General features: G+C 53.9%; 1 protein-coding gene and 4 non-coding genes across 5 annotated transcripts in view; 4 read left to right on the top strand and 1 right to left on the bottom strand.

Moving 5' to 3' along the window:
* LOC142603549 (olfactory receptor 10C1-like) overlaps nucleotides 1-23,936 on the bottom strand; it is a 178,324-nt gene that overhangs the window by 122,102 nt on the left and 32,286 nt on the right.
* Nucleotides 6,572-6,643, top strand: TRNAG-UCC (transfer RNA glycine (anticodon UCC)). Its single transcript has one exon. It is a non-coding gene; the product is annotated as a tRNA-Gly (tRNA).
* On the top strand, nucleotides 7,596-7,678 carry TRNAL-CAG (transfer RNA leucine (anticodon CAG)). The gene has a single exon. It is a non-coding gene; the product is annotated as a tRNA-Leu (tRNA).
* TRNAG-UCC (transfer RNA glycine (anticodon UCC)) lies at nucleotides 19,645-19,716 on the top strand. The gene has a single exon. It is a non-coding gene; the product is annotated as a tRNA-Gly (tRNA).
* On the top strand, nucleotides 20,669-20,751 carry TRNAL-CAG (transfer RNA leucine (anticodon CAG)). Its single transcript has one exon. It is a non-coding gene; the product is annotated as a tRNA-Leu (tRNA).

Genomic DNA, 23,936 nt, shown 5'->3' with positions numbered 1-23,936 from the left:
CCTCCTGGGAACTATGCTAATGGCACGTAGAAAACAGAGAGGTGATTGGTGAGAGCCAACATGGCTTCACTAAGGGCAAATTTTGCCTGACACGCTTAGTGGCCTTCTGCAACAGGGTTACAGCATTGATGGGTAAGGGAAGAGCAACTGATGTCATCTACCTGGACTTGTGTAAAACATTTGATACTGTCCCACACGACATCCTTGTCTCTAAAACAGAGAGACGTGGATTTGACAGGTGGACCACTTGCTGGATAAGGAATTGTTTTGATGGTTGCACTCAAAGAGTTGGGGTCAATGGCATGAAGATGATCAGAGGGCTGGAACACCTCTCCTTATGAAGAGAGGCTGAGAGAGTTGAGATCGCTCTGGATGGAGAAGAGAAGGCTCCAGGGAGACTTTATAGAAACCTTCCAGAACCTAAAAGTATCCTAAAGCAAAGATGGGAGGGACTCTTTATCAGCAAGTGTAGGGATAGGACAAGGCGTACATGTTTTAGATTGAAAGAGGGTAGATTTAGATAAGATATTAGGAAGAAGTACTTTCCGGTGAGGGTGGTGAGACACCATTTATCTAGAGAAGCTGTGAATGCCACACCTCAAGAAGTCTTGAAGGCCAGGTTGGATGGGCCTTTGAAGCAACCTGACCAAGGGGTAGGCGTCCCTGTCCACAGCAGGGATGCGGGAACTAGATGATCTTTAAGGTCCATTCCAACCCAAACCCATTCTATGATTCATTCCATGATCCTAGGTGCTATGAAGCAGGATCAAAACATTCCAGGTGAAAAAGGTTTAAACACCAGCGAGTCCTGGGCAAGCAGCAACTGCCCAGTGTTTAGATGCTTCATAAGCAAGGAATGTTTGTGGCCCCACGGGGCTCTGGGACACAGCATAAAAGCCTGTGGTGCTCCAGGCTCCGCATCCTCCTCTCTTGCCTCCCTTTCCTCGAGGAACGAGGTAAGCCTGAGTCCGCTCCATCTCTCCCTCTGGGCTGAGCTGCTGTCATGGTGGCTGCTCAGGCTGATACTTGGGCTGCCTCAGCTTGGCCCCGCAACAGAACTGCTGAAGGGCTGTGACTGGTTTCCCTTTTGATGGGGCTGGCTGGGGAGAGCTGGGAAGAAAGGGGTTCTTTCAAGCAGAAAATGGTCAATGGGGCTCATCTGCAGGGAGCTCTGCCCAGCAGAATTTCCGCCTACATTTAGTAGATGGGCTCTATCCAAATGGCCAAGAGCATGCAGGGCTTTCTTCAGCGCAGCAAGGTTTGTTCTGGAGATGGGGTATGATCAGTCTTTGCAGAGGTGCTTTAAACCCACTCTGCTGGGGCCTCTTCCAAAAGTGGGTCAGCTTGCCTGTGCCGTGCATCTTGGAGGGCACGATGAGGGCCGTGGGAGCTGTAAGCACAGTGTGTGTTTTCCGACAGTGTCACGGCTCTTGTGCACGTTAGCAAGATCAGCTGCGGGTTCTTTCTGGACATGGAGCTAGAGGTGGAGATGGAGGGCAGCAAAGCGTATCTTCAGAGAGAGCTGAGGAAAAGACAGACTGATGCTGAGGTCTCTGTTTCCTCTCTGCTCTGCGTTTCAGCTTTGCCTCCCTCACCCAGAGATGTCTTGCTTCAGACCCTGCCTCCAAACGCCCTGCGGCGCCTCTGGCCCAACCCCACTTGCAAGCAGCTGCAGTGAGCCCTGTGTCGCCCGCTGTGCTGACTCGACGGTGGCCATCCAGGCCTCCCCGGTGGTGGTGACCCTGCCGGGCCCCATCCTCACCTCTTTCCCTCAGAGCACAGCCGTGGGATCCTCTCTGTCCGCTGCTGTTGGGAGCTCCCTCAGCGCCGGGGGGGTTCCCATCTCTTCTGGGGGCTCCCTTGGTCTGGGGGGGTCAGGGCTGTGTCTGCCTCCCCTCCGCTGCAGCCTGAACTGCTGAAGCCGGCGCATCATCCCCTTCGGAGCAGGAAGGAAGACGGGGACCCTGCAGCAGCGGGAGCGTGGCCACGGCTTGCAGACGGGCTGGGTGTCCTCATGCCACCTGGCAGGAGGGATCTGTGCCCACTGCTCCTGGCTGCATGGCAGGCCTGGCCGTGCCTCCTCTGGCTCTGAGCTCCTGGAGAGAGGGCGCATTCTCTTCTGCTTTGCTGAACCTCCTGCTGATAGGGGGAGGGTGCCAGAGTTAGGGACTGCTCTTGGTGGGCTGGGATTGCTGCCACCAGGTAGAGCAGGATGGGAAAAGGCCCGTACTTTGTGTGGAGCTTCTCCTTGGCAAACGGGCCATTCTCTGTGCCTCCCTGAACCCTGCAGGCGTGTTTCTTTGTTCTGTGCCACTGCATCTGCTCCTTCTTATTAAAAGACTTTGTGCAGCATAGCTGGAGACTCGTGGTGGTTTGTTCTCCTCCTCCCTCATGTAGATACCCGCTCTGCAAGGAAGAACATCTAGTCTCTGATTGGAGCTTACTGGCAGTTGAGTGTGGAAGCTGGTGGAGGTTGCTACTGGAGCAGCAGAAATAAGCAAGCGGGAAAGAGAAAAACTAAAAAGCCTCACAGAAATGGAGCGTGAGTCAGTAAGCTGGGCATCCCGGCTCTGTGTTGTCTCTCAGGCTCTATTTTGAGTTCCGCCAATGAAAGCACTCGAGAACTGAGCTCATTTCTTCTGGCAGTGTACCCAGCAGGCTTTGTGTGTATGGTGAGAAAGCAGTGACTTTTCACTGCTGGTCCTGACTACCTCCTGGCAGAGCACAGAACTGGGGTTATGAACTGGTCTGAGATGACAACCCTCTCCTGTGGGTTTATAGCCTCCCAGGCTGCCTGTTGCCTGCCGAAGGATGGAAGACTGTGGCCCTTTGATCATTTGCCGGCACATATGGCTACAGCTGGCTGCTGTACTGCTGTGGAGGGGTGGGATGGGAGAAGTGCGTGGTACAGAGTGGAAAGGAATGCCCCACAGGGGAGTAGGCAATGTGGTGTCCCGTGAGAGTGACGTTTGTGCCACAAAGGAAAGCGCACCTGTCAAGGCCTCTGGAAGCCAGGCACCAGGTGCTCACCATGCTCCGTGAAGTTCCCAACCACCGAGCTTTGAGTGGAGCATTGCCCTGAATCTCCCAGGGAGTCACTGAACAAGGGCACTGAAGTGCAAAAGAGGACATGGTGGTGACTGTGCCATCAGGAGTCCATCCCTTCCGTTACAGACTTTGATGCGTAGGCTAGAAGCTGGAGGCTTCCCAGTGGCTTTTTCTCAGTCCCATGCCCACCTGCTCCCAACAGAGCAGCAGCAGAACTGCCCCTGAGAGGAAGAGGGGGTGCTGGTAGCCTGCCTGGGTGCTGCAGCATCTTAAGGAAAAAGGAAACCCTGAGGGGCAAATGCAGAGAGGGCCCGGAGACAGAGAAGGAGAGACAAGCCTTTTACTGGTGCGTGATCTGTTCCACACAGCCATGCCACTGAGGGTGGTGGAAGCAGCACAAGCAAAGGAGAAGCTCAGAGGGGCTGGCAGCATGGATGAAGAAGGAAAGGGACAGTGGGCGGTGGACCTGGAGCTGAGCCAGGGACCTCCTGATCTGCAGTCAGATGCTCTCCTCTGAGCAACAGTCTCTGCAGTGGGCAAGCTGCAGCTATACTCCCCACATTCACATCTACAGCCTCCTCCCAGCCCTCTCTATCCTGCTTTTGCTTTGGCCTCCCCCGCCTGGTTGCGGTGTGCTCTGGCCTGTGGATGTGACAGGGAACCACCTGGAACAGGCAGTGCCCTCGCAGCCCCTTTGAAATGCCAGGTGCTAACTGCTATGCAACTTGCTTAGATGAGCGAACACTACCTAGGACTAAGAGCCTTTACCTCAGGGTCACGGTGACTGTAGAAAATTTCGAAGCTTAGCTATAAGAGAAGTTATGCTGATCAGAAAGCTACTCAAGGCCTGAAAGGAAAACTTTCAAAAAGGGGAAAATGTAATTGTGGGATGGAACCCATGAGACAGAAACCATAGAATGATTAGCTTGAAATAATTAGTTTGTAATCAAGGTAATAGGCAATGAAGCTAACTGACCATTTAAGACAGGGCACCACTCAGTCCTGCTGGTCCAGCCCTGCCCTGGGCTGACTGGGAGGAACCTCCACCCCAATTGCTAATTCTATGCTTAGTGTTCTTGTCCCTCTCCTTGGATGGCAAAGAACTGGCTTTTATGCTGGACTCCTCGGTAGCTTGAGGTATCTTAGCCAACAACTCACACACAAAGACAAACCCCCCCCCCCCCCCCCAGAAAAAAAGAAGAGCACAGTCACACGGATATGAGTAGAGAGTAATGAAAAACACCCCCCCCCCCCGAAATTAACTTCTTCATGTGTGTGAAAAGAGTCTCCTCCTTCCCATTCCCAGGGACCAAAATGAGTCTGACCAGCCTGCAGTTCCCCAGGTCCTCCTTTGTGCCTTTCCAGAAAACAGGAGTAACACTGACTTTCTTCCAGGCCTCAGGAACCTCTCCCAGTTGCCATGAACTTTCAAAGACAATCAAGAGTGGCCTCTCCGAGCAGTCCTCCTTGACTGAGTGCTTTCATGAGCTGGAGGCAGGGCGACGGCATGGGTGTCTGCAAGGGAAGTCCCTGCTCCCTGAGTACCTGATGGGCCAGAAGCCAGAAGATTGCTTGGCTGTTGACTGTGAGGTCACCTCTGGCTCTGCAGGCGGTGGGCCATCCACAGGCGTCTTGCTTGTTCTAGGTGCCTTTCTTCATTCCCTAGTGGATACCACTGCTTGGTATATCATTTATATCGGAACAGTTCTTGGTCCAAAGGGAGTGGACAGCCCATCAGAGGGAGATCTGGAACGTGCGGACGTGACAGCGTCAAAAATGGCCGTCAGGCAATCACAAAGCCATACGAGAACCCATAGGGAATGACGCTGTCAAAAGTTGCCTCTTCCCTGTCTTCAGGGGGTGGAGGCTTCTGTGCCTGACGTGCTTCTGGGCATGCGGGTACGGTTGTCTGGTCCTGACAGCCAACCACAGGTCTGCCTGAGAGCAGGTGGGTAGGATGGGGTCAAGACATGGCTGTCAGCCAATCACAGAGCAGCATGAAACCACGGGGGTTGTGGTGTTTAATAAGAAAATGGCAGCTGAAAGAAAATGGTGCCCTCCATGTAGGCAGGAGAAGGGACGCGCTGGTCAGATGTACGTCATCATTCATCTGTGCTGGCATGAGGATTCACCAAAGCAATCACCCACCACCAAAACCAGGAGCAGCACAGGGCAGATTTTAGCCCAGGAGCAGGCAATGAGTAGAGTCCTGCAAACCAAACTGCTTACGAGCATGCAGCACGGAAAGTGGCAGATGTTCATATCCAAACAAGTTATGTGAACCAAGAAACCTGTGCTAGAAATGATCCACCCGGCCTATTTGCACGTTATACAATAGGATAGATAATTGTTACGCTAGCAGTCCCTGCTTCTTCCTCACTGATGGCTGGGCTAATACTAGACAAGTGTACAAGATATGGACATATCGAGTGCCTAAGAAGAAACCCCGTCTGGATGCTGTGCCTTTTCACGTCAGCCAAAATGTACATCGTGCAACCAGCTGTTAGCCCGGGACAGCGTGACTGTGACTCTGACTGGGGCAGACTCCGACTGTGTTACCTCAGTGGTATGCCCTATGGTATTCCCAACAGGCACTGTATCAGCTACACGTGTCAAGGTTGGGGTAGTGGAGGGGCTAGGGGGTGCTGCAGGGTGGCCTCTGCGAGAAGAGCTAAGGGGCTGCCCTGTGTCAGAGACAGCCAGTTCCAGCTGCACAGTGCACCCACCGCACACCACAGCTGAGCCATCAGCAAAGTTTGTGGCCCCTCTGTTTTTCACATACTGCAGAAAGGGCACCAGAGGCTGGGCAGAGAGAGGAGGAAGGAACAGAAAGAGTGGGAAAGAGCAGAGGGAAGATGCATCCCGCTAGGGCAGGTAAAGGAGTCTGCTGTGAAGAAGTTGACCTGGGACAGGGGAGAGGAAAGGTGGTGGTTTGCGTTTGTCTTTTTGTTTCTCGCGAGGTGAACCGGTTTGAATTGGCAAAAAATGAATTTTGCACGAGTCAAGCGTGCTTTGCCCACGACAGTTTTTGCTAAGCCGTGTCCTAGTGTTTATCTTGACCCATGAGGTTTCCCATGCTGTTTTCAGAGCTCGGCATCCCCCGGAGGGTGGGGCAAGGCGCGAGCATCTGGGTGGGTGTTTGCACAGAGTGCTTACACCATGAGAGGAACATAGACAGAAAGGCACGTGCACTTGCATAGGACATGCACGGCTGGCACATGTATGAAGGCAGCTGGGGAGCGGCACCATTGGCAGCAGCCATCATCTTGAGTTTCCCTAGCCACCACGTGACACACGGAGGAGCACACACACCCACACACATATGCCATGAGCGTGAGGTCGTGTGCGTGCAGGGCGCGGGAAGGAGGAGTCCGTCCAGTCTGTGAAGCGGAGGAGCAGGAGAGAGGCCAGTTTGTGAGGTGGAAGGGCGGGAGGCAGGCGAGTTTGGGAAGTGGAGGAGCAGGAGGGAGGGAGGCCAGGCTCCGGGCTGGAGGAGGAGGAGGAGGCAGCAGTGCCTGCAGCAGCGTTGGTGGTATAGTGGTGAGCATAGCTGCCTTCCAAGCAGTTGACCCGGGTTCGATTCCTGGCCAACGCAGACAACCTTTTCTCCAGCCTGGCTCCACAGTGCCTTGCCCACTTGGCAACAGCAGGCGGCAGGGACTGCTTTGGAGCATTCAAAGGTTCTCAGGGAGTGCTGAAGCACTGGGTGAAGCAGGTGCCTAGAGGACTTTGGGATTCTCCATGCCTGGGTATCACACACAGGCAAGTTTCAATGAGGCTCAGGCACTGAGCCGCCTGCTCTAAGCTTTGAGCAGGCTTTTGGAGTCGTGACCTCCTGAGATGCCTTGCAGTCTAGCTGCTTCCATGAAGCAACAAGTCCCAGAGAGAGCTGGGCCCTCCTTCCTCTGCGCCATGTAAGGTGCAGCAAGTGAGCCTCTTCCCCACAGGAACTGGAGCTCAGTCATTGCTCAGCACTTGGTGCATCTGCTGGCCTTTTGCCTTGACCCTCCAGCCCCTTTCCACTCACACGGACTCCCTGAGACCGGCGCAGCATTCCCCCAGGGGTTTGTGTGGCAGAGCCCTCCTTGCCCCGCCTTCCTGGCCCCAAGCAGGCAAGAAGGAGGCACCCTTGTTGCCCCAGGAAGCGCCCACAGGGCAGCACTGCAGGCCAAGTGCTTGGCTTGCCATATCCTGAGGCTCTGGAGGGAATGGAGGAAGTCATGGGAAAGGTAGGTGTGTGCCTGGAGCCCCTTGACCAGACGTTGGCATGTGCAGAGCCGTAATTTGCTGACGGCTCCTCTTGTTGCTCCCGTGAAGGATTGCCTTGGCCTTGCGAGACGCTGCCCCTGTGCTGGGTACTGCGTGGTCTAACGTGCGGGTAGGAGCTGCGGTTGCCTGTCAGCAGCCCTTAGTGGGAGCAGGGAAGGGTGCTCCCAGGAGCCAGCTTGCCCTGCAGCAGTGCTAGGAGGAGGAGGCCGGCTGGGGTGGGCTGGCTCTGGCAGCTGCAGGGGGAGGAGCGGCAGAGGCAGTGGGAGCAGCAGCCATTGGTCAGGATGGCCGAGCGGTCTAAGGCGCTGCACTCAGGCTGCAGTCTCCCTGGGAGGCGTGGGTTCGAGTCCCACTCCTGACAGGCTCCTCTCTCTTGGTCTCCTTCCCTTTCCTTCCCTCAGGGGAACGGAGAGTCTTGCTCCTCTAGGAGGGTCTTGCGCCTCTACCCACTCTGTGGATTAGGTCTTGCTGCGGATCCCAGCTGCCACCACTAGTGGGGTGCACAGAAGAGAATCCCTAGGCAAGTCCACTTTTCCAGTCTCCTCTGCCAAACTCACATTCTGCATCACTCTCCCCTGAAATGCAGATCTTTGGACATTCTGCAAATCCCATCACCCACCCCCTGGAGAGCCAGAGGTGACCTCACAGTCAAGAACCAAGCGATCTTCTGGCTTCTGGCCCATCAGGTACTCAGGGAGCAGGGAGCTCCCTTGCAGATACCTATGCCGTCTTCCTGCCCCCAGGTCATGAAAACACTCAGACAAGGAGGACTTCTGGCAGAGGCCACTCTCAATTGTCTTTGAAGGGTCATGGCAACTCAAAGGTCGTGGCCTGGGAAGGGAAGGAGCAACTAATCCTGGAGCTCCATCACGGGCGTTCTCCCTGCCACAAGATAGCCACACCACCTTCCTGCCCCCAGGTCATGAAGCACTCAGACAATCAGGACTGCTGGAAAAGGCCACTCTCAATTGTCTTTGAAATGTCCTGGCAACTGGGAGCGGTTCCTGAGGCCCAGAAGAAAGTCAGTGCCACTCCTGTCTTCCAGAAGGGCACGAAGGAGGACCTGGGGAACTGCACGCTGGTCAGAGTCAACTTGATGCCTCTGTAACTGTGGGATAGGTAATGACAACGTACAATGCTGCCATGTTCCATGTACAGTCCCTACCAAACCGAAGAATAGGTTTGGAGATATTAATCTTATTAAGTTGTTATGGACAAGTGCACCCACAACAATGATACTGCGCATGCCCGCAAGAAGAGGGTCATCCAGCGGACACGGGTGCGAGACCATTGACGACCACCAGAGACCCCTTGAGGACCACCGACTCAAATCACTGAGCATGCGTGACGGGGAGGAGAATATGGAAATGGATTCCAAGAAATGATTATCATAGGACTGCCTTTTCTTGAAAAACAATGAATATGTATATTTTGATTCTATATAACCTGTGTGTTGGTGATCACCTGTGTTCTGGTTCTGGCAAGGATAGAGTTAATTTCACAAGGATCCAGGACAGGTGAGCCAAGCTGGCCGGGGGCTATTCCATACCATGTGACATCATGCTCACCATAAAAGGGGGCTAGTCGGGCAGGGGCGGGTTCGGCATGTCAGCGTGGCTCCGGGACGGCTCGAGCGTCCGGTCGGTCGGTCGGTCGTCAGGTCGGTAAATCGTTCTCTGTTATCACCCATTGTTACTATCTGTTATCAGCACTGTTGTTGATTGTTTCCCTCTCCCTTGCTGTCCCAGTAAACTGCCCTTATCCCAACCCTCGAGGCTTTGCCGTTGTTTTTCCGTTCTCCTCCCATCCCGCCGGGGGAGGAGTGAGCGAGCGGCGCGTGGCACTTAGCTACCGGCTGGGGCTAAACCACGTCAGTCCGGCGTGCAAGTTAGGTGGAGCTATCCCCCGTGCATCCAGCGCTGCAACAAAGAATTCCTGCCTTTACCACTACATTGGTGTTACAAGGTTTATTCCCAGGTTTCGGTGACACCTGCAAAGGGGAAGGAGCAACTCATCCTGGAAACTCTTTCCAGACACATGTACAACAAGAAGGGAATTGCTGTTTTTCATTACTCTGTATTCCTAGCTCATTTCTGTCAGACTGTGTTCTCCTTTTTTTTTTGGGGGGGGGTGTGAGGGGGTGTGTTTCTGTATGTGCACAGATGTTGGCAACTAAATCTGAAGCTGAACTAGCCAGCAAGTACAAGGGTGAACAACAGTAAACCAGTCTCCAGCAAATCTCCAGCAGCACTAGCCAGTGAGTGGAGCAGATCAGCATCAGGGACTGCCCAGGTTTTAGAGCAGGACACCAGACAAACCGTGCCCGGGCGCCAGGCATTAACTCTGCACAGACCTACGGTCAGGCCCAGGGTTCAGTGGACCTGCTGTTCAGTGGACGTGCTTGCAGGAGTGAGTGACAGCGTGTGCCCAACACTCAGTTCTAGTCTTGGGCAGGCAGAAGGGAAGTGAAGGATTGGGCTGTGTGTGGTTTTGGGTATTGTGGGAAAAAAAAGACAAAAAAACTAGCACCATTCCTCCCACTTTGACATGGCTCAACTACAGTCCTTCACTGCAGACTAGTCAGTCCGGCACGGGTTCTCCACGTGCTGCACTTCTAAACAGGAAAATCCTTTTCACCGTGGACTCTTCCACATGCTTCAGGCCTGCCAGGAAAGTTCTTCACTGGCCCGGCTTCTCCACGGGTTGCAGTTCCTTCAGGAATATCCACCTGCTCCATCACGGGTGCTACGGATGCCACAAGCTTTGCAGTTGGCTCGGTGTTGTGGAGGCAGCTGGGACCAGCTGTGTCCGGCACAGGGCAGCCCCTTAGCTCTTCTCACAGAGGCCACCCTGCAGCACCCCCTCTCCCCTCCACCACCACCACCTAGCCACATCTAGCCAATACAGAGCCCTTTGGGAATCCCTGCTCAGCCCTACTCCTGGCTGCACCTGCAGGTGGGCCCAGCAGCAAAGAGGCAAGGCCAGAGAAATCCCCCAGCTGTTTGAATTGATTGCATTGGTGTTTCAGGGCTTCAGTAAGCGTACTCGTTACTCCAGAGAACAAACATTGCCAAAAAAAAAAAAAAAAAAAAAAGAATGCCCCCACCCTGTTCCACCCCCTATCTCTCAATTTCTTATTGCTGAGCAGATGTCATAAGGCACGGAATATCCCTTTGGTCAGTTTGGGTCAGCTGTCCTGGCTGTGTCCCTTCCAAAGATCTTGCCCACCCCCAGCCTGCTGCTGGCAGGGGGGAGGAAATGTTGGAGAGACAGCCTTGATGTGTGCTGGCACTGCTCAGCAGCAGCCAAAACACTGGTGTGTTACCAACACCTTGCTAGCTCCCAAGACACAGCACAGCACTGTGAGGGCTGCTGTGGGGAGAATTAACTCCATCTCAGCCAGGTACAATACAGCTTCCCTTCAGGTTTTTCAGTGAGATCCATGCTGGGACAGACTTCTTCTCCCCTTTGCAGCCCTTCTGCCCAGAACGTCTTTCTAGGCACTGGCGTGTACATGAAATGCAAGAGCAGGCGGCATTCCATGCACACATCCAGCCCTTGTGCTCTTCCTGGTGCCACCGAGCACACTCCAAACTCTTGGCTCACGCTGATGAAACTGTGAACGAGGTGGGTTGTATAAGTGGGATGAACAAAGCCACCTGAGAATGAGATAGAGAGGTGGGTATTTCTGACGTGTCATTATACGGACTACATGAACACTTGTATTCAAGACATCTCCAGATCACCCTCACTGCCATCTCTTGGTAGCTCACAGGAGGGGCAATGCAGCCCTGGAAGAGCTGCCCTAGAGACTGTGACTTCTCTGCCAGTGTCAGTGTTCAGAAGTCGATGGCACAAGGCCCAGAGCTTCCTGAGGTAACTGGGAAGTTTAGTCTGCTCCGAGCAGAAGGTTGTCCCAGAGGACCTCCAGCGAATCCAAGCATTATTATTCTGTGTTGCACTGAATCACACGATCCCTTGAGCAGTCACCAAAAGGCAATGCCCTGGAAGGCAGCAGCAGCATGAGATTGCATGGAAGGTGCATCATTTGTTTCAGGAATGCTGCTAAATTGTGTGAAAATGCCCTTGAGGAAAGTGTCGCATGGGCAGTATGAGCTCTGCTATCCCTGGCATGCCTGAGGCTGGGGCACCAGGTTCCATGAAGTCCAGAGCAGGGTGACTCATGTTTGCCTGGAGTTCAGGGGTTTTCCCAACTCTTCCACATCACAATGACTCCCAGGTGCTCTGGAAGGCCACATTCAATGTCCCTTTGTAGTTTGAAATGCATGGAACGGGCCACCCCATCTCTGACCAAGGAAGAAGAGCCTTGAGCTTTTGGCTTGATGCCCTGAGCCTCTCCTCAAAAGGACGTCATCCAGACCTCTGGACTCTGGGGTAAACTTGCTGAGCAAAACCAGGTGAATTTGGATGTGGGTCTCATTCAGGGAAGGACACAGGCATCTCTTTGATCACAAATCCAGGCCGTGGTAGGGAATGATGAGGGTAAGCAAGGTCATTGTGGCCATCACTCCTGCCCACAAGGGGCTTCAGCCCACAACGATCGTTCCATTCTGCTTTGCCACATCCCTGGAGAAGTGAGTCCCTTCTCCTGTATGGGATTGTGAAGTCTTGACCTTCTGCCTGAGCTTACCCACTGTCTCCTGTGTGTCTATGATGACCTGCGGGGAGACACGTCTCTCAGGCTTAGCTGGAGTGCTTCCACTGAAAGCACTTGAGAGCTGACTTGAGGTGTCCTTCCTGGCTCACTGTGATCGGTGGCCATGCTCATCATGAAGAGGGCAATGTGACAAAGGCAATCCATGTGACACAAAGCAGCTTAAAATCTCCCTGCACAGTAGCCTGAGACCTCCGAGTTCATTGGCCTTATGGAAGCATCAGGGTCGGAGGCCGTGATCCTGATAGGGGCCTTCAACCCCCCAGACATCTGCTGGAAAAGCAGCACAGTCAACTGCAAGCAGTTCAGGAAACTAGTGGAGTGAGAGAGAGCCTGACCAGAGCAGAGGCACTGCTGGGCCTGTTTTTCCCTAGTGCAGAAGAACTTATGAGAGAGGTGGAAACTGTAGGTAGGCTGGGTTGTCGCGATCATGCCCAGGTGTAATTCTCAATCATGAGGGGTAAAGGATGGGTAAAAAGTAGAGGAAGGACCCAAAACCTGAGAAAGGCAGGTTTGACCTTTTGGCTGTTAAGGGCACCAGTGTGGGGGGTACCTTGGGAAAGTGGCCTCAGAGATAAAGGAGCCAACTAAATCTGGGAGATACTACGAGGCATGTTTCTTGGGGCGCAAGAAGCTCTCAATCCTGACATGCAGGAAGAGGGGTACCGGAGATTATAGGGGAAAGAAGCAGGACTGCAAGGAGGGGATCAGGAAAGCCAAGGCACAGCCGGAGCTGCACTTGGCTAGAGACATGAAAAATTACAAGTAGGGTTTCTTCAGGTACACAGGACAACAAAGGAAGATGAAGGTAACTGTACCCCCGCAATGAGCGAAACAGGAGAACTGGCTACAACTGAGGCAGAGAAGACGGAGGTCCTCAACAAATTATATGGCCTAAGGAACTGTCAGATGAAGTTGCTAAGCCACTCTCCATCAAATCTATAAATTCATGGCACATTGGGGAAATCTGCAGCGCCTGGAAAAGAGAAAACAGGAAAAAGGAAGACCAGGGCACCTGCAGGCTGGTCAGTCTCCCCTCTGTGCCCTGCGAGATCGTGGAGCTGATCCTCCTGGGAACTATGCTAATGGCACGTAGAAAACAGAGAGGTGATTGGTGAGAGCCAACATGGCTTCACTAAGGGCAAATTTTGCCTGACACGCTTAGTGGCCTTCTGCAACAGGGTTACAGCATTGATGGGTAAGGGAAGAGCAACTGATGTCATCTACCTGGACTTGTGTAAAACATTTGATACTGTCCCACACGACATCCTTGTCTCTAAAACAGAGAGACATGGATTTGACAGGTGGACCACTTGCTGGATAAGGAATTGTTTTGATGGTTGCACTCAAAGAGTTGGGGTCAATGGCATGAAGATGATCAGAGGGCTGGAACACCTCTCCTTATGAAGAGAGGCTGAGAGAGTTGAGATCGCTCTGGATGGAGAAGAGAAGGCTCCAGGGAGACTTTATAGAAACCTTCCAGAACCTAAAAGTATCCTAAAGCAAAGATGGGAGGGACTCTTTATCAGCAAGTGTAGGGATAGGACAAGGCGTACATGTTTTAGATTGAAAGAGGGTAGATTTAGATAAGATATTAGGAAGAAGTACTTTCCGGTGAGGGTGGTGAGACACCATTTATCTAGAGAAGTTGTGAATGCCACACCTCAAGAAGTCTTGAAGGCCAGGTTGGATGGGCCTTTGAAGCAACCTGACCAAGGGGTAGGCGTCCCTGTCCACAGCAGGGATGCGGGACCTAGATGATTTAAGGTCCATTCCAACCCAAACCCATTCTATGATTCATTCCATGATCCTAGGTGCTATGAAGCAGGATCAAAACATTCCAGGTGAAAAAGATTTAAACACCAGCGAGTCCTGGGCAAGCAGCAACTGCCCAGTGTTTAGATGCTTCATAAGCAAGGAATGTTTGTGGCCCCACGGGGCTCTGGGACACAGCATAAAAGCCTGTGGTGCTCCAGGCTCCGCATCCTCCTCTCTTGCCTCCCTTTCCTCGAGGAACGAGGTAAGCCTGAGTCCGCTCCATCTCTCCCTCTGGGCTGAGCTGCTGTCATGGTGGCTGCTCAGGCTGATACTTGGGCTGCCTCAGCTTGGCCCCGCAACAGAACTGCTGAAGGGCTGTGACTGGTTTCCCTTTTGATGGGGCTGGCTGGGGAGAGCTGGGAAGAAAGGGGGGTTCTTTCAAGCAGAAAATGGTCAATGGGGCTCATCTGCAGGGAGCTCTGCCCAGCAGAATTTCCGCCTACATTTAGTAGATGGGCTCTATCCAAATGGCCAAGAGCATGCAGGGCTTTCTTCAGCGCAGCAAGGTTTGTTCTGGAGATGGGGTATGATCAGTCTTTGCAGAGGTGCTTTAAACCCACTCTGCTGGGGCCTCTTCCAAAAGTGGGTCAGCTTGCCTGTGCCGTGCATCTTGGAGGGCACGATGAGGGCCGTGGGAGCTGTAAGCACAGTGTGTGTTTTCCGACAGTGTCACGGCTCTTGTGCACGTTAGCAAGATCAGCTGCGGGTTCTTTCTGGACATGGAGCTAGAGGTGGAGATGGAGGGCAGCAAAGCGTATCTTCAGAGAGAGCTGAGGAAAAGACAGACTGATGCTGAGGTCTCTGTTTCCTCTCTGCTCTGCGTTTCAGCTTTGCCTCCCTCACCCAGAGATGTCTTGCTTCAGACCCTGCCTCCAAACGCCCTGCGGCGCCTCTGGCCCAACCCCACTTGCAAGCAGCTGCAGTGAGCCCTGTGTCGCCCGCTGCGCTGACTCGACGGTGTTCATTGAGGCCTCCCCGGTGGTGGTGACCCTGCCGGGCCCCATCCTCACCTCTTTCCCTCAGAGCACAGCCGTGGGATCCTCTCTGTCCGCTGCTGTTGGGAGCTCCCTCAGCGCCGGGGGGGTTCCCATCTCTTCTGGGGGCTCCCTTGGTCTGGGGGGGTCAGGGCTGTGTCTGCCTCCCCTCCGCTGCAGCCTGAACTGCTGAAGCCGGCGCATCATCCCCTTCGGAGCAGGAAGGAAGACGGGGACCCTGCAGCAGCGGGAGCGTGGCCACGGCTTGCAGACGGGCTGGGTGTCCTCATGCCACCTGGCAGGAGGGATCTGTGCCCACTGCTCCTGGCTGCATGGCAGGCCTGGCCGTGCCTCCTCTGGCTCTGAGCTCCTGGAGAGAGGGCGCATTCTCTTCTGCTTTGCTGAACCTCCTGCTGATAGGGGGAGGGTGCCAGAGTTAGGGACTGCTCTTGGTGGGCTGGGATTGCTGCCACCAGGTAGAGCAGGATGGGAAAAGGCCCGTACTTTGTGTGGAGCTTCTCCTTGGCAAACGGGCCATTCTCTGTGCCTCCCTGAACCCTGCAGGCGTGTTTCTTTGTTCTGTGCCACTGCATCTGCTCCTTCTTATTAAAAGACTTTGTGCAGCATAGCTGGAGACTCGTGGTGGTTTGTTCTCCTCCTCCCTCATGTAGATACCCGCTCTGCAAGGAAGAACATCTAGTCTCTGATTGGAGCTTACTGGCAGTTGAGTGTGGAAGCTGGTGGAGGTTGCTACTGGAGCAGCAGAAATAAGCAAGCGGGAAAGAGAAAAACTAAAAAGCCTCACAGAAATGGAGCGTGAGTCAGTAAGCTGGGCATCCCGGCTCTGTGTTGTCTCTCAGGCTCTATTTTGAGTTCCACCAATGAAAGCACTCGAGAACTGAGCTCATTTCTTCTGGCAGTGTACCCAGCAGGCTTTGTGTGTATGGTGAGAAAGCAGTGACTTTTTTACTGCTGGTCCTGACTACCTCCTGGCAGAGCACAGAACTGGGGTTATGAACTGGTCTGAGATGACAACCCTCTCCTGTGGGTTTATAGCCTCCCAGGCTGCCTGTTGCCTGCCGAAGGATGGAAGACTGTGGCCCTTTGATCATTTGCCGGCACATATGGCTACAGCTGGTTGCTGTACTGCTGTGGAGGGGTGGGATGGGAGAAGTGCTGTGGTACAGAGTGGAAAGGAATGCCCCACAGGGGAGTAGGCAATGTGGTGTCCCGTGAGAGTGACGTTTGTGCCACAAAGGAAAGCGCACCTGTCAAGGCCTCTGGAAGCCAGGCACCAGGTGCTCACCATGCTCCGTGAAGTTCCCAACCACCGAGCTTTGAGTGGAGCATTGCCCTGAATCTCCCAGGGAGTCACTGAACAAGGGCACTGAAGTGCAAAAGAGGACATGGTGGTGACTGTGCCATCAGGAGTCCATCCCTTCCGTTGCAGACTTTGATGCGTAGGCTAGAAGCTGGAGGCTTCCCAGTGGCTTTTTCTCAGTCCCATGCCCACCTGCTCCCAACAGAGCAGCAGCAGAACTGCCCCTGAGAGGAAGAGGGGGTGCTGGTAGCCTGCCTGGGTGCTGCAGCATCTTAAGGAAAAAGGAAACCCTGAGGGGCAAATGCAGAGAGGGCCCGGAGGCAGAGAAGGAGAGACAAGCCTTTTACTGGTGCGTGATCTGTTCCACACAGCCATGCCACTGAGGGTGGTGGAAGCAGCACAAGCAAAGGAGAAGCTCAGAGGGGCTGGCAGCATGGATGAAGAAGGAAAGGGACAGTGGGCGGTGGACCTGGAGCTGAGCCAGGGACCTCCTGATCTGCAGTCAGATGCTCTCCTCTGAGCAACAGTCTCTGCAGTGGGCAAGCTGCAGCTATACTCCCCACATTCACATCTACAGCCTCCTCCCAGCCCTCTCTATCCTGCTTTTGCTTTGGCCTCCCCCGCCTGGTTGCGGTGTGCTCTGGCCTGTGGATGTGACAGGGAACCACCTGGAACAGGCAGTGCCCTCGCAGCCCCTTTGAAATGCCAGGTGCTAACTGCTATGCAACTTGCTTAGATGAGCGAACACTACCTAGGACTAAGAGCCTTTACCTCAGGGTCACGGTGACTGTAGAAAATTTCGAAGCTTAGCTATAAGAGAAGTTATGCTGATCAGAAAGCTACTCAAGGCCTGAAAGGAAAACTTTCAAAAAGGGGAAAATGTAATTGTGGGATGGAACCCATGAGACAGAAACCATAGAATGATTAGCTTGAAATAATTAGTTTGTAATCAAGGTAATAGGCAATGAAGCTAACTGACCATTTAAGACAGGGCACCACTCAGTCCTGCTGGTCCAGCCCTGCCCTGGGCTGACTGGGAGGAACCTCCACCCCAATTGCTAATTCTATGCTTAGTGTTCTTGTCCCTCTCCTTGGATGGCAAAGAACTGGCTTTTATGCTGGACTCCTCGGTAGCTTGAGGTATCTTAGCCAACAACTCACACACAAAGACAAACACACACACCCCCCCCCCAGAAAAAAAGAAGAGCACAGTCACACGGATATGAGTAGAGAGTAATGAAAAACACACACACACACACACACACCCCCCGAAATTAACTTCTTCATGTGTGTGAAAAGAGTCTCCTCCTTCCCATTCCCAGGGACCAAAATGAGTCTGACCAGCCTGCAGTTCCCCAGGTCCTCCTTTGTGCCTTTCCAGAAAACAGGAGTAACACTGACTTTCTTCCAGGCCTCAGGAACCTCTCCCAGTTGCCATGAACTTTCAAAGACAATCAAGAGTGGCCTCTCCGAGCAGTCCTCCTTGACTGAGTGCTTTCATGAGCTGGAGGCAGGGCGACGGCATGGGTATCTGCAAGGGAAGTCCCTGCTCCCTGAGTACCTGATGGGCCAGAAGCCAGAAGATTGCTTGGCTGTTGACTGTGAGGTCACCTCTGGCTCTGCAGGCGGTGGGCCATCCACAGGCGTCTTGCTTGTTCTAGGTGCCTTTCTTCATTCCCTAGTGGATACCACTGCTTGGTATATCATTTATATCGGAACAGTTCTTGGTCCAAAGGGAGTGGACAGCCCATCAGAGGGAGATCTGGAACGTGCGGACGTGACAGTGTCAAAAATGGCCGTCAGGCAATCACAAAGCCATACGAGAACCCATAGGGAATGACGCTGTCAAAAGTTGCCTCTTCCCTGTCTTCAGGGGGTGGAGGCTTCTGTGCCTGACGTGCTTCTGGGCATGCGGGTACGGTTGTCTGGTCCTGACAGCCAACCACAGGTCTGCCTGAGAGCAGGTGGGTAGGATGGGGTCAAGACATGGCTGTCAGCCAATCACAGAGCAGCATGAAACCACGGTGGTTGTGGTGTTTATTAAGAAAATGGCAGCTGAAAGAAAATGGTGCCCTCCATGTAGGCAGGAGAAGGGACGCGCTGGTCAGATGTACGTCATCATTCATCTGTGCTGGCATGAGGATTCACCAAAGCAATCACCCACCACCAAAACCAGGAGCAGCACAGGGCAGATTTTAGCCCAGGAGCAGGCAATGAGTAGAGTCCTGCAAACCAAACTGCTTACGAGCATGCAGCAAGGAAAGTGGCAGATGCTCATATCCAAACGAGTTATGTGAACCAAGAAACCTGTGCTAGAAATGATCCACCCGGCCTATTTGCACGTTATACAATAGGATAGATAATTGTTACGCTAGCAGTCCCTGCTTCTTCCTCACTGATGGCTGGGCTAATACTAGACAAGTGTACAAGATATGGACATATCGAGTGCCTAAGAAGAAACCCCGTCTGGATGCTGTGCCTTTTCACGTCAGCCAAAATGTACATCGTGCAACCAGCTGTTAGCCCGGGACAGCGTGACTGTGACTCTGACTGGGGCAGACTCCGACTGTGTTACCTCAGTGGTATGCCCTATGGTATTCCCAACAGGCACTGTATCAGCTACACGTGTCAAGGTTGGGGTAGTGGAGGGGCTAGGGGGTGCTGCAGGGTGGCCTCTGCAAGAAGAGCTAAGGGGCTGCCCTGTGTCAGAGACAGCCAGTTCCAGCTGCACAGTGCACCCACCGCACACCACAGCTGAGCCATCAGCAAAGTTTGTGGCCCCTCTGTTTTTCACATACTGCAGAAAGGGCACCAGAGGCTGGGCAGAGAGAGGAGGAAGGAACAGAAAGAGTGGGAAAGAGCAGAGGGAAGATGCATCCCGCTAGGGCAGGTAAAGGAGTCTGCTGTGAAGAAGTTGACCTGGGACAGGGGAGAGGAAAGGTGGTGGTTTGCGTTTGTCTTTTTGTTTCTCGCGAGGTGAACCGGTTTGAATTGGCAAAAAATGAATTTTGCACGAGTCAAGCGTGCTTTGCCCACGACAGTTTTTGCTAAGCCGTGTCCTAGTGTTTATCTTGACCCATGAGGTTTCCCATGCTGTTTTCAGAGCTCGGCATCCCCCGGAGGGTGGGGCAAGGCGCGAGCATCTGGGTGGGTGTTTGCACAGAGTGCTTACACCATGAGAGGAACATAGACAGAAAGGCACGTGCACTTGCATAGGACATGCACGGCTGGCACATGTATGAAGGCAGCTGGGGAGCGGCACCATTGGCAGCAGCCATCATCTTGAGTTTCCCTAGCCACCACGTGACACACGGAGGAGCACACACACCCACACACATATGCCATGAGCGTGAGGTCGTGTGCGTGCAGGGCGCGGGAAGGAGGAGTCCGTCCAGTCTGTGAAGCGGAGGAGCAGGAGAGAGGCCAGTTTGTGAGGTGGAAGGGCGGGAGGCAGGCGAGTTTGGGAAGTGGAGGAGCAGGAGGGAGGGAGGCCAGGCTCCGGGCTGGAGGAGGAGGAGGAGGCAGCAGTGCCTGCAGCAGCGTTGGTGGTATAGTGGTGAGCATAGCTGCCTTCCAAGCAGTTGACCCGGGTTCGATTCCTGGCCAACGCAGACAACCTTTTCTCCAGCCTGGCTCCACAGTGCCTTGCCCACTTGGCAACAGCAGGCGGCAGGGACTGCTTTGGAGCATTCAAAGGTTCTCAGGGAGTGCTGAAGCACTGGGTGAAGCAGGTGCCTAGAGGACTTTGGGATTCTCCATGCCTGGGTATCACACACAGGCAAGTTTCAATGAGGCTCAGGCACTGAGCCGCCTGCTCTAAGCTTTGAGCAGGCTTTTGGAGTCGTGACCTCCTGAGATGCCTTGCAGTCTAGCTGCTTCCATGAAGCAACAAGTCCCAGAGAGAGCTGGGCCCTCCTTCCTCTGCGCCATGTAAGGTGCAGCAAGTGAGCCTCTTCCCCACAGGAACTGGAGCTCAGTCATTGCTCAGCACTTGGTGCATCTGCTGGCCTTTTGCCTTGACCCTCCAGCCCCTTTCCACTCACACGGACTCCCTGAGACCGGCGCAGCATTCCCCCAGGGGTTTGTGTGGCAGAGCCCTCCTTGCCCCGCCTTCCTGGCCCCAAGCAGGCAAGAAGGAGGCACCCTTGTTGCCCCAGGAAGCGCCCACAGGGCAGCACTGCAGGCCAAGTGCTTGGCTTGCCATATCCTGAGGCTCTGGAGGGAATGGAGGAAGTCATGGGAAAGGTAGGTGTGTGCCTGGAGCCCCTTGACCAGACGTTGGCATGTGCAGAGCCGTAATTTGCTGACGGCTCCTCTTGTTGCTCCCGTGAAGGATTGCCTTGGCCTTGCGAGACGCTGCCCCTGTGCTGGGTACTGCGTGGTCTAACGTGCGGGTAGGAGCTGCGGTTGCCTGTCAGCAGCCCTTAGTGGGAGCAGGGAAGGGTGCTCCCAGGAGCCAGCTTGCCCTGCAGCAGTGCTAGGAGGAGGAGGCCGGCTGGGGTGGGCTGGCTCTGGCAGCTGCAGGGGGAGGAGCGGCAGAGGCAGTGGGAGCAGCAGCCATTGGTCAGGATGGCCGAGCGGTCTAAGGCGCTGCACTCAGGCTGCAGTCTCCCTGGGAGGCGTGGGTTCGAGTCCCACTCCTGACAGGCTCCTCTCTCTTGGTCTCCTTCCCTTTCCTTCCCTCAGGGGAACGGAGAGTCTTGCTCCTCTAGGAGGGTCTTGCGCCTCTACCCACTCTGTGGATTAGGTCTTGCTGCGGATCCCAGCTGCCACCACTAGTGGGGTGCACAGAAGAGAATCCCTAGGCAAGTCCACTTTTCCAGTCTCCTCTGCCAAACTCACATTCTGCATCACTCTCCCCTGAAATGCAGATCTTTGGACATTCTGCAAATCCCATCACCCACCCCCTGGAGAGCCAGAGGTGACCTCACAGTCAAGAACCAAGCGATCTTCTGGCTTCTGGCCCATCAGGTACTCAGGGAGCAGGGAGCTCCCTTGCAGATACCTATGCCGTCTTCCTGCCCCCAGGTCATGAAAACACTCAGACAAGGAGGACTTCTGGCAGAGGCCACTCTCAATTGTCTTTGAAGGGTCATGGCAACTCAAAGGTCGTGGCCTGGGAAGGGAAGGAGCAACTAATCCTGGAGCTCCATCACGGGCGTTCTCCCTGCCACAAGATAGCCACACCACCTTCCTGCCCCCAGGTCATGAAGCACTCAGACAATCAGGACTGCTGGAAAAGGCCACTCTCAATTGTCTTTGAAATGTCCTGGCAACTGGGAGCGGTTCCTGAGGCCCAGAAGAAAGTCAGTGCCACTCCTGTCTTCCAGAAGGGCACGAAGGAGGACCTGGGGAACTGCACGCTGGTCAGAGTCAACTTGATGCCTCTGTAACTGTGGGATAGGTAATGACAACGTACAATGCTGCCATGTTCCATGTACAGTCCCTACCAAACCGAAGAATAGGTTTGGAGATATTAATCTTATTAAGTTGTTATGGACAAGTGCACCCACAACAATGATACTGCGCATGCCCGCAAGAAGAGGGTCATCCAGCGGACACGGGTGCGAGACCATTGACGACCACCAGAGACCCCTTGAGGACCACCGACTCAAATCACTGAGCATGCGTGACGGGGAGGAGAATATGGAAATAGATTCCAAGAAATGATTATCATAGGACTGCCTTTTCTTGAAAAACAATGAATATGTATATTTTGATTCTATATAACCTGTGTGTTGGTGATCACCTGTGTTCTGGTTCTGGCAAGGATAGAGTTAATTTCACAAGGATCCAGGACAGGTGAGCCAAGCTGGCCGGGGGCTATTCCATACCATGTGACATCATGCTCACCATAAAAGGGGGCTAGTCGGGCAGGGGCGGGTTTGGCATGTCAGCGTGGCTCCGGGACGGCTCGAGCGTCCGGTCGGTCGGTCGGTCGTCAGGTCGGTAAATCGTTCTCTGTTATCACCCATTGTTACTATCTGTTATCAGCACTGTTGTTGATTGTTTCCCTCTCCCTTGCTGTCCCAGTAAACTGCCCTTATCCCAACCCTCGAGGCTTTGCCGTTGTTTTTCCGTTCTCCTCCCATCCCGCCGGGGGAGGAGTGAGCGAGCGGCGCGTGGCACTTAGCTACCGGCTGGGGCTAAACCACGTCAGTCCGGCGTGCAAGTTAGGTGGAGCTATCCCCCGTGCATCCAGCGCTGCAACAAAGAATTCCTGCCTTTACCACTACATTGGTGTTACAAGGTTTATTCCCAGGTTTCGGTGACACCTGCAAAGGGGAAGGAGCAACTCATCCTGGAAACTCTTTCCACACACATGTACAACAAGAAGGGAATTGCTGTTTTTCATTACTCTGTATTCCTAGCTCATTTCTGTCAGACTGTGTTCTCCTTTTTTTTTTGGGGGGGGGTGTGAGGGGGTGTGTTTCTGTATGTGCACAGATGTTGGCAACTAAATCTGAAGCTGAACTAGCCAGCAAGTACAAGGGTGAACAACAGTAAACCAGTCTCCAGCAAATCTCCAGCAGCACTAGCCAGTGAGTGGAGCAGATCAGCATCAGGGACTGCCCAGGTTTTAGAGCAGGACACCAGACAAACCGTGCCCGGGCGCCAGGCATTAACTCTGCACAGACCTACGGTCAGGCCCAGGGTTCAGTGGACCTGCTGTTCAGTGGACGTGCTTGCAGGAGTGAGTGACAGCGTGTGCCCAACACTCAGTTCTAGTCTTGGGCAGGCAGAAGGGAAGTGAAGGATTGGGCTGTGTGTGGTTTTGGGTATTGTGGGAAAAAAAAGACAAAAAAACTAGCACCATTCCTCCCACTTTGACATGGCTCAACTACAGTCCTTCACTGCAGACTAGTCAGTCCGGCACGGGTTCTCCACGTGCTGCACTTCTAAACAGGAAAATCCTTTTCACCGTGGACTCTTCCACATGCTTCAGGCCTGCCAGGAAAGTTCTTCACTGGCCCGGCTTCTCCACGGGTTGCAGTTCCTTCAGGAATATCCACCTGCTCCATCACGGGTGCTACGGATGCCACAAGCTTTGCAGTTGGCTCGGTGTTGTGGAGGCAGCTGGGACCAGCTGTGTCCGGCACAGGGCAGCCCCTTAGCTCTTCTCACAGAGGCCACCCTGCAGCACCCCCTCTCCCCTCCACCACCACCACCTAGCCACATCTAGCCAATACAGAGCCCTTTGGGAATCCCTGCTCAGCCCTACTCCTGGCTGCACCTGCAGGTGGGCCCAGCAGCAAAGAGGCAAGGCCAGAGAAATCCCCCAGCTGTTTGAATTGATTGCATTGGTGTTTCAGGGCTTCAGTAAGCGTACTCGTTACTCCAGAGAACAAACATTGCAAAAAAAAAAAAAAAAAAGAATGCCCCCACCCTGTTCCACCCCCTATGTCTCAATTTCTTATTGCTGAGCAGATGTCATAAGGCACGGAATATCCCTTTGGTCAGTTTGGGTCAGCTGTCCTGGCTGTGTCCCTTCCAAAGATCTTGCCCACCCCCAGCCTGCTGCTGGGGGGGGGAAGAAATGTTGGAGAGACAGCCTTGATGTGTGCTGGCACTGCTCAGCAGCAGCCAAAACACTGGTGTGTTACCAACACCTTGCTAGCTCCCAAGACACAGCACAGCACTGTGAGGGCTGCTGTGGGGAGAATTAACTCCATCTCAGCCAGGTACAATACAGCTTCCCTTCAGGTTTTTCAGTGAGATCCATGCTGGGACAGACTTCTTCTCCCCTTTGCAGCCCTTCTGCCCAGAACGTCTTTCTAGGCACTGGCGTGTACATGAAATGCAAGAGCAGGCGGCATTCCATGCACACATC

The sequence above is a fragment of the Balearica regulorum genome, chromosome 12, assembly GCF_011004875.1.
Source record: "Balearica regulorum gibbericeps isolate bBalReg1 chromosome 12, bBalReg1.pri, whole genome shotgun sequence".
Lineage (NCBI taxonomy): Eukaryota > Metazoa > Chordata > Aves > Gruiformes > Gruidae > Balearica > Balearica regulorum.
The sequence above is the reverse complement of the archived record's forward strand: the minus strand, read 5'-3'. Positions and strand labels throughout refer to the sequence as shown.